Source organism: Papaver somniferum, chromosome 5, assembly GCF_003573695.1.
Source record: "Papaver somniferum cultivar HN1 chromosome 5, ASM357369v1, whole genome shotgun sequence".
Lineage (NCBI taxonomy): Eukaryota > Viridiplantae > Streptophyta > Magnoliopsida > Ranunculales > Papaveraceae > Papaver > Papaver somniferum.
Window position 1 is genome coordinate 193,520,471 of NC_039362.1, and position 10,881 is coordinate 193,531,351.

Here is a 10,881-nt window from a genome sequence, read left to right on the forward strand (position 1 = left end):
CAAGTTTAAATTTTCACTTAATCGATGTAGATCTCAAAAAGAAACTATATAGAAAGCCAATCTCATGCAACTAATCAATCGAATCTATCAAAGATAAACTGATTCTAGTTGGATCCCAGCCGATCAAGGTTTGTGCACTAAATCCACAAGATACGAAAACTAATAAGAATTCTTATTCGTCTTCAAATTTTCTATTGCCTTCAAATACCTGAACTAAAAAACTTGAATTCTCTTGTGATCAATCACATACAGAACTGACTCTGTTAATAATGGATTATCACAAGATTTCTTTAGATATAACAACAGTTCTAAAGATTCCATCGATACTTTGATCTACTTTGAGTGAGCCTTATATCAGAAGAGAAGGTTCTCAAGAATAAACAAACTAGGTGCAATCAAAGTTTCAACAACCGTTAGTTAATCAAATCAATAATCGAAAACTACAATAACAATGCAATTATCTAGTTTCCCACCAATGGTACTCGTAGAGCTTCTTGATCCAACAGAAGTCTTTAAACAAGCGGTCGTAAGAGATTTCACCTAATTAGGATACTTTCCACTCCGAATAGACGGCTCCACCAGAAATAATAAGAAATGAATTTTACCTGGCTCTTAGGATAGTTTTCTAGAAATGCAAACTTAAGTATTTACAGACCAGGGTTGTTTGGACACCAAGGAATTTCCAAAACCGAAATTATTCTTAAGATATGCAATGAATGCCCAAATTCGGTTTTCCTAATTCCAATAAATGTTGTCCAATATTTTTCGAAATGTCTCATCGAAAATATCCAATTAGTAAATGCATATTACTAATTTTTATTCTCTAGAGCTATGCATTAATTGCTGGTAATTAAAACATATAACCAAAAACCTTAATTAAAATATTTTCAATTTATTTCGGTACAGGATCACCTTGAGTACCAAGGAATATATTTGAACAATAAATGATAAGAGTTAATGCTCATGTTCAAAGTATGTTGGCATTTTTACACAGCAAATCCTAATTACGAAACTACACAAGTTCATGAAGAATATATGCAATTCATGGAAAATCGGATTTGTATCTTGGAATCGGTTCTACCACGCTTCCAAACAAGTTTAAAATTGGTTCTAACAAAATTTTAAGACTACTATGTGATTTGTCATGCCAAATCACTATGGTTAGTTGTGATCGGTCCTACCAAGTCACATACATGGGTTCAGATCGGTTCTACCAATCACATGAATCGGTTATACCTAAACACGATACCTACTTGTGATCAGTCATACCAGTCACTAGGATCGGTCATACCAGTTACAAGTATCGGTCACACACACTTATGATCGGTCACACCAATACCAGGATCGGTCACACCAATTACAAGGATCGATCATACCATCTCATGGTGATTACTTAGGATCGGTTACACCAATTACCAGGACCGGTCATACTAAATCATAAGTCTAGGTATTGTGATCGGCTATACCAAGATACATAACCTGAGTTAAGATCGGTTCTACCAAATCACACATATTGGTCATCCAAAGAATACGCAATGAATATCCAGACTAATATACCTATTGATTTCCCTTTTGTTAGGGCACTGCTCGGTCGAACTCGCAAGCGTTGTTATCTCAAGCTTGTTTGTCAAGTTTAGGTAATCGAAACTATAAGTCTTTATTTTTAGTATACTTATATCTATGTCTCGGACAAGGATAGAATGTGTAGTTGAGCTTTAGACTTTACGACGTTCATCGATTAAAGACGAAGATCTACTGAGGAGAGCTTGGAGGAACTTCGTCAACAAAAGGTATGTGGAGACTAAAACTTATCTATCACTCAGAAGTCTATTCTATTCTATCTCCTATTAAGACCAAGTCATATAGCTATATAGACTTTTACATTATACACATTTGATATTTCGAGCTGAGTTTAACTCGCTTATATATTTCTCGAAATATGTGTTGGAAGTTTTTTGCTTTAGCTATGTTCATCATTCTTGACGAGTTTAGTTCGAAATAATTTATTTGTTGGAAACTAAATAATAAGTCAAAAGATGATCATGTGAAAATTGCCTTGAAACATCTTACATGATTCGTGTGAGACAGTCATTTGATGTCGACTTGGAATGTTTCGTATTGATCATTGGACCACTTGAAAATTGATTATAAGCTGATGGTTTGTGTGAGACAGCTATTGTCGTCTTCTAAGAATGTTTCAATGATTGAAATGGGAGTTTAGAACTAAAACTCATATATGGAAAACATCACAGTACGCGTACTTAGTGTACAAACTATGTTGGTATGATTCAGGTCCGAAAACCAAGTTTGCATACTAGTATGCAGATGGTTTTAACTGTTAAAGTCCAGGAACCAAGTTTGCATACTAGTATGCTGATATAGGTCCGGGACGATAATATGCATATCCGTTTGCGAACTTTTAGACAAGACCAAAGTCCAGAACTTAAGTTTGCGTACCCGTTTGCAAACTGAGTTGGTTTAAGTTCTAAAATCGGTTAAGTATGATTTCAGACTCATGAACAAATATATTTATAAATTAATGGATGCAATCTTTGCAAACCGTGGCTTAATGTTCATGAATTGATTCTCTTGAATCAAATCCGATTTTGCTTCAATTGTGTGTTGTATACTTCTATGAGAATATAAACAATTGAACAACTCTATGAGTAACAAAATTAGATTCATTTGATTATCAATTGATCTAGAAGTGTTATGTGAATGTGGTTAATACAAAAGTGTTCATATGGCTAACTTCGGTTAACTATTGTTGAGCCAACTCAAGATACACGTTTAGGTACGGTTACCCATATCTAAATGAAAATATATTTCATTTGTGCGTAACAAGCTAAGACCATCTAACTGTGGAGAGATATTTCTTTGGTTTTCAGCAAACTTAGCTTGAATCTTAAATCGGGTTTTTATCTAAGGGTGAATATTGATTGTTTTTTTCAAAGCTATCAAACCCTGATTTGAAGACTATATAAGGGAGAACTCTAGCAATTGGGAAACCTAATCCCCAAACCTCCTGTGTGATACTAGTTGCGTACTAGAGTCGATTCTCCTTTAACCTACGGTTTTCCTAAAACCATTATAGGTTAGCGACTTGAAGACTTCATTGGGATTCTGAAACCAGACCCAACTATTTTCTCTGTATTTGCGTGTTCTGATCTTACTTGTTCTATCGTATTAAGTATTATATTATCCAGTATTGGCTCGAGATTTATCTCCGATAGGTAAGATATAAAAAGTATCACAAATCTCTTTGTCTCATTCTTTGTGATTCTATAATTAACTTGTTCTACTACCATATAGTTAAGTTATTGTGAGGTGATTGATATTTCTAGGTTGTTCTTCGGGAATATAAGACTGGATTATCAATTGGTTCCTGTTCACCTTGATTTATCAAAAGACAGAACAAAAACTTTGTAGGTATTTCTGTGGGAGACATATTTATCTATCAGAATAGACTTTTATGTGGAAGACAGATTTGTTTATAAAGTCTTCGACTTTGGGTCGTAGTAACTCTTAGTTGTGGGTGAGATAAGCTAAGGGAATCAAGTGCGTAGAGTCCTGCTGGGATTCAGAGGCGTAAGGAACGCGGCTGTACCTTAATCGGTATGAGACTTGGTTAGGGCTCAACTACATTCCGGTACGAAGTTAACTTGTAATAGGCTAGTGTCTGTAGCGGATTAATATAGTGTGGTGTTCAAAACTGGATTAGGTCACGAGATTTTTCTGCTTTGCGGTTTCCTCGTTAACAAAAATTCTGGTGTCTGTGTTATTTCTTTTCCTCATTATATTTGTTTATATAATTGAAATATCACAGATTGTGCGTAGTTCAATCAATTGGTAAATCCAACCTTTGATTGTTGGTTGGAATTGATTGACACTTGAACATTGATTTTTGATACCGTTCAAGTTATTTCTCATATCAATCGGGCTCACATATTTCTATCTGTTCGATTGTAGATTGTGTTGAGAAATTAAGATATAACTCTTGTTGAGAAATTAAGATATAACTTTTGGATATTTTTCCGTGATTGAGTATGATTGTCTAGTTGATTTTCTTGGAATTATATTGGAGTTAGTCCATACAGATTTCCGAACGAAATATTGGTTGTGGTTGTTAGACCCCCACTTTTTCACCTTTCAATTCATGAAAAAAGTTCACGTACCTACTTCTTTTAAACAAATGTATAACATTGTTTCCTAGGGTGAAATCTTCACCATAACCCCTACACATAATCACAAAACTATATACAAGATTATGTCGATGCCATATCTACAAAGTTCAAAAGATAAGCGTTATACTTCGTAACCTAATTCTTTAATACTATTATGATCATGTCTATCCATCCACTAGTGTATTATATACAATATATACAGCTTACCATGTTATGTTTTGGTATAGCACGACTTGAAAGATATGTTAGGAATTGAAATAAGTTCAAGTCAATATTACTAACCTCAAGTAGAAGGATGATGTCGTCGTTGTAGTCGTTACTTCTTCTCATTCTTCAGGTCCTCGGAGTAATACTTGTATGTCTCAACATTCCTAGACTTTGTAGTCTAACCTAAAGGAAGTTGACTCTAGTATTTAATCAAGCGACTCTAGATGAGTTTTGATACTAAAATATGACAACCAACCTTGACATACCAACGGTTGGTGAATTCAACCGAGCTATGCTCTATCACTCTCATTTAAAGACTTCTCTGGGATCAAGAATCTCTAGCACGTACCATTGGTGGGAAACTAGACAAGAGCATTGTTATTTAATTTTCGATTATTGATTTGATTAACTAACGATTGTTGAAACTTTGACTGAACCTAGTTTGATTATTCTTGAGATCTTTCTCTTCTGACATAAGGTCATTCAAACTAGATCAAGTACCGACGGGATTTTCAAAACTGTTTTTTGATCTGAAGATAACTTGTGATCATCCATTGTTAACAAACTCCGTTATGGGCGTGATCGATCTTAAGTGGAATCAAGTTTTTTTGTGCATGTACAATTGAAGACAATTGAAGATTTGAAGACAAGAAGATTTTTCTGAATGGTTTCGCATCTTTTGATATTACTTTAGGTACACATTTGATTGGCTGGGATCCGACAAAGATCTAATTTTTCTTTGATAGATTTAATCAAATAGTCGTATAGATCGAAAACTATCATTTGGTGGTATTCTCCAGTACCCGAATCTGATAGTTGTGAATCTAGATCTGATTATTTAGGATCTTGATTGATCTTACCCGACAAAGGAGTTTACTTGTTTAAACGGAAGAGACTTTGTCAAAACTCAACATATCTTTATTCTTAAAGATTGGTAGAGAGTTTACCAAACAACTTTGTTCCTTTACTGTTGAAATACGATCAAAAAGAGTTGAGTTTTTAAGACTTTGCATCGGTAGAGCAACTCAAGGTAGTATTTATATCTTGGGATTCACGTGCGTTGGCCAGACGGTTGTAGACACATGGATACTGAAGGAACTAAGTAACTAGGGGTAGATTACTTGGTCTCAACTATACGAAGTTGGCTTTTTTCTTTGTATAGCGGCTTAATTATGAGATTATTAAAAACTAGACTAGGTCCCGGGTTTTGCTTCATTTGCGATTTTCTTGTTAACAAAACGTTATTTGCTTGATTTAATTTACTTTCTGCAATTATAATTGTTTTACTATAATTAAAAGTAAATATACTAGTACGTTAATAATTGTTTCACTTGATGTCATCCTATAACAATCGGTTTCATACCGTAACTATTATCAAGTGAATACCTTGTTGTCGTATTGTCTCAACTCTGTCCATAGACGATCATACTTGGTATCATACTTATAGGTTGAAACGAAAAGATTTTGTTGTACTTGGGTACTCTCGTCATTTCAAACTATACTTCATAACGCCATTTACGTATTCAATTTGTATAAAATAACTAGTATATCTATCCTAAATATTCTGATCGTAGTATAATGACCAAGTCACATATACTAGAGACAAGTAAACAAACTTTATTTCATATGTGATGTTCTCAATAAATACTAACTTGAAAGAACTAAGATATAAATAGAACAAGTCAAGTTCGTTGTTATTAACCTCGAACTGAAGGATTATGTGTTCGTTGATGCCGATACGTCTTCAGGTTCTTCATAAGTAATAAAATGAAGTCTCGACAGTTCTATGTTCCTAGTCTAACCTAATAAAGTTGACTTTATAAATCAAATCAAGCAGTTTCGAGTTTGGAACTAGAATAATGACAACCAAACTTGACATACCTACGCTTGGTAGGTTCAACTGAGCAATGCTCTAACAGAACTACTAAATAAGAAATTGTTTTTTACATTTTTCTCAACATGTGTCTATTAAATCCTGAGATGAGAAACCTATTATAGTTAAAAATTAATAATTAATTGGGCAATAACATAAGGAGAAAAACGCAAGTAAGAAGAAAGAAGTTGTGAGGAATAAGAAATAGTTGACCCCAAAATATCTTGAGAAAAAAAGGTAAATAATCCATGAAATATCATCAAGAAACATTCAAGCCTTTAGGTATGCTTTATTTATAGCACCCCCAAAGCTAGCAGCTGACTAATCCAAGAGATTTACTAAATACAGAGGCACTAAGAATCCCAGTAGAAATAACATTTAACTTTCAAGTAATCACTGGAATGATCTGAAAAACATTACATGTTTTTCCTAAACATTAAAAGACAACCAATTCACAGAAATAAACAGTGTGGTTAGCACAAATATTATACTCCTTCTTCAAACAATGTATAATATTTGTGCTAACCACACTCATTAGGTAATATTGCGGTGTATCGCTCTAGCCATATCATAAAAGCTGAAAGTAAGTAGGTATGAATGAAGGAGCAGTATCCTATATACCACATATGAGAATTCCTATTTCCCAAGCATTCAGATGGAAATTCTCATTTTCCAAACAATTCATAAAGTCAAACAAAGCATTACAATTCCTTTCCAAGAAATGGAAAGATTAAAAGAAACAACATTATTTTCGGAATTTAAAATAACAATGCACGAAATACACAATCAGACAATGCATGAATTTTGTTAAACATAAACTTTTGTAAAAGAAAACAAAAATAATCAGTTGAATATAAATTCACACATCTTTTGATGACAAGCCACGCCTACCTCGAGATCCACGATCCATTGGTTCATCCTTTGAGTCGATCGTTGTTAATAAAGACTAACTGTTAATCACACAAGAACTCTAAGAATCTAGCCAAAAATGGCTCACACAAAAATCATACAAGTCCATCTAATGGTTCTAAGCTCATTTATGGTTCCACACCTTTTTATTATCTATCTTTAGCATATCTAAGGTTTACTAATCCAATTAGATTGGTTATATAGTTCATTAGCTAAGTCTTAAGAATATCTACAACTTTGTAGAAAGAACCAAAGATCAATTCGGATCATAAGGGGTACAAAATATCAAACTAAGAATACATGGTACTAAGCCCAAGTTCTCTAAACAGGCCCATTAACTAAGATCCAGTCCATCTGAGTCAACTAACGGTTAACGTAATCAACTAACAGTCAACGTCTGGTCAAGGGGTCAAGGTCGAGTCAACTTGTCAAGGTTAGGTCCCGGTCAAAAGATCAAAGTCTAAATCGGTCAACTGGGTCAAATCAGGTCAAGACAGGGAACTCGGTGAGTCAACACGATTCAACTCAGTCAGATACTCTGAGTCAGCTAAACTGACACGGGATAACTAACAAGCTTACTTCCATTAAAGCTACAACCTTTACTAACCTGATTCTATAACATGTAACATATGTACATTTCATTCACTCAAAACAACTTCAAATCTAATTACAAACACCAATACAGCTTACCTGCAATTGCAGTTCCAAGCTTTCACTCTTTCTACATACTACCAACTCAACTTCATTGTAACTACTCTTTCGCTCTTTCTACATACTACCAACTCAACTTCATTGTAACTACTCTGTTATTCAAGTTTGAACTAGACTACCGCCATAACCACACTCAAAATTCATCTCAACACAGATTCTAGATTCCCATAACTTCTATTCTACAATTTTCATCGATGCAGCAGCTTCAACATCTCAGTTCTAAACTCATATCCATCTTAACCATAACCTGATCAATCCCATACCACCTGCAATACCTAATTATCATTTGTGCAACACCAATTCAACCTTCATACTTTCTTTCACATAATTATACAACCACCACGCCATTGCTTCAATCAACTCTACCTCCACAACCTTACAATTATCACAACAACCAATTCTCATAACCTGTAATTCGTATAACATATCTGCAATCCCACCTGTAGGTATCATAGTTCACTACCAATTCACCTTACAACACCTACAACTTCACATACACAGAAAAACACCATCTATGGTTACCAAATCCCACTAGACTACGATAAATCATTCATTTAATAATTGGTCGACCGGAGGGAGATCTCTGTATGGCCACTTCAGTGTAATTTGTCAGTCACAACCAATGTACAAAAAAAAAACCAAAATTAGTTGTTTGGTTTTACAAATTTCATAAAATTAATGTTCATCTTAAGATAATCAGGCAAATTGATTATAGATTTCCATCAAGTATAATCAAACAGATAAATTACATGTTCAGAGTTCATCAAAAACTCCATTGATTCCACCGGAATCAACCAATTAAAAACATAAATTTAATCTTTAATTTACGCCTCAATTCGATACAGAGAAACAATACTTAGTACAAATTTAAGGAACTGTACCTCTTAATAAAGTTTCCTCGAAGAAATTCAAATCTGTAAAAAACAGAGATGCGAGGAAAATTTGCAGAGATTTCGGATCAGGTCGCGGGTGAAGGAGATGAAGTAATAAGTTGGATTAAAACCGTATCCCTATCCATTAGTCCATAATTCATAGTTGAAGTCATTACTACCCAACCTTGCAAGCCCCTACCGTTTGAGCCCATTTACTTGAGCTCGTTATAGACTCAGTGAGTCAAACTACTGAACTTCGAATCGTCAATCGCATCCGCTAATTCACCTGTAAATTGTTTTCCAAAATCATGAGATTAGTGGATAGAATCCATAGATATGATTCAAGAGACCAAATGCAAGTGAAAACTAACCTGTAATCAAATACAGCATCAGCAAGCCAAGGAAAGATGAAAACAATATGAAACCACATACAATAACTAATAGTTCAGGGGAAAATCACATATGCAATTAAAATTGAAGTTTTTCACATCCATCTTAGCTAACTGTTTTTTCAACTTCTATTTCTTTGATCCACCAATAAATGAGCATATAGGCTAGATTTTTTACTATTACAGAGACATGAAGGATATAATAGATTGAGTTGTGAGTGAGGAAGCGATTTGTATTGGGTGTCCATATGCGTGTCGTTCATGTAAGGAAGTCAAAAAAAATGTTAGACAATGTCAATCATCAACCCTCTCCATTTGCCATGGACTTAGCGAAAATAAATGAATTCTTTGCTGCACTTAAGCTTAACGATACTAAGTTTGATGCACTGTTTTGGTCCATCTGATACATAATTTAGATGTGTGTGTTTATTTAATGAATCACGGTCTTAACAAACTTTATTTCTTTCATTTCAAATAAGTCTTTTTATGTATTCTATGTTATTGGTTTTGGGAATCTTTGTTGGTGTTTTGTGTGGTCTTTTTTTCATCGTTCGGTCGAACCCCTGCTGTTACAGCAGTAATATAGTTATCTTACATATCTATTCATCATCAATATGGTAAATCTCATTCCACCACTGGTTCAATAGCATCACTACCAATGATCTGTAACACTTCATACTCAACAAACTCTTTTTAACTCTTCTATCATGAACAACCTTATAAACTCAAAACATAACATAATAACTCTAAAAAGTTACTGGGAAATCAATTACCTCAAGATAGGTCTACTGAATCAGCACCAATAATAATTTCATCACCTTCTTGATACCAGAATCAAACCCTAGTTCTTCATCAACTCCAGTTTATCAACCTTAACTTCAAAAATACTCCAATTCACCAATTCCCGAGCCCTAACTAACAATCTCAAGTAATTCTTCAGTCTTAAACCTAATTCATGACAAACCCATCTCCAATTTTTCCTTTAACACCTTAATTTCATCTTCTAGTTTCTCCTTATCCAAAAATCCTCAAGAACAGAACCCTGATTCTCGATTCCTCAATTACTCTTCTTCTTTGTAGACAGATTTTCAAAATACAACTATAACCTTCTTCTTCACATCCTGATTTTCAAAACCCATTTCTTAGTTTCTTCATGTTCCTCTCAAAACATTTCTTCAACGAATTCCAGAAACCTAAGCTTTTCAATTTCTTCTCAAAGAAACCCCACAATATCAATTAAACAATGGCCTAGTCGTTCTTCATCCATCAACCACTTAAATCCATCTTTAATTACTCAATTATCCTATGGATGGAACCCAAACTAGAGCTGGCAAACAAGCCCAAACCCGCGGGTTTGCCCGGCCCGGACCGTAAAAAACCCGCACCCGGCTCGGTTGGTGTCTAAACAAGCCGGGTTAGGGTTGAAGAAATGTCGGCTTGTGAGTAAACGGGTTAACCCGCCCCGGACCGTGAAACCGCGGGTACAACCCGTAAACCCGTCAACAGTAACTAATTAGTAATTTATATATAATATTGTCTGTAGGATTAATCACATCCATACGTTTAAAGTATAAAAGGTGAAACTCTAAAACTAAATGAAGAGACATCTTTCTTTTTTTCTCTCTCTCTTTTCTTCTTCTGCTCCTTCCCTTCTTCTGCGTTCTTCGGATGGTGGAGAATTAGAGATGGTAAAGAGATATTGAGACCCAATGTTGAGGGGAAAGGTTCAATTGGTG

The 10,881-nt window shown here is 34.5% G+C and overlaps 1 long non-coding RNA gene across 1 annotated transcript; it reads right to left on the reverse strand.

The window, feature by feature from the left end:
* Positions 1-8,571: 8,571 nt before the first annotated feature.
* Positions 8,572-10,461, reverse strand: LOC113278400. The gene is made up of 2 exons (XR_003325486.1): positions 9,919-10,461; positions 8,572-9,042 (listed from the first exon to the last, which is right to left on the reverse strand). It is a non-coding gene; the product is annotated as an uncharacterized LOC113278400 (long non-coding RNA).
* Between the last annotated feature and the right edge of the window lie 420 nt (positions 10,462-10,881).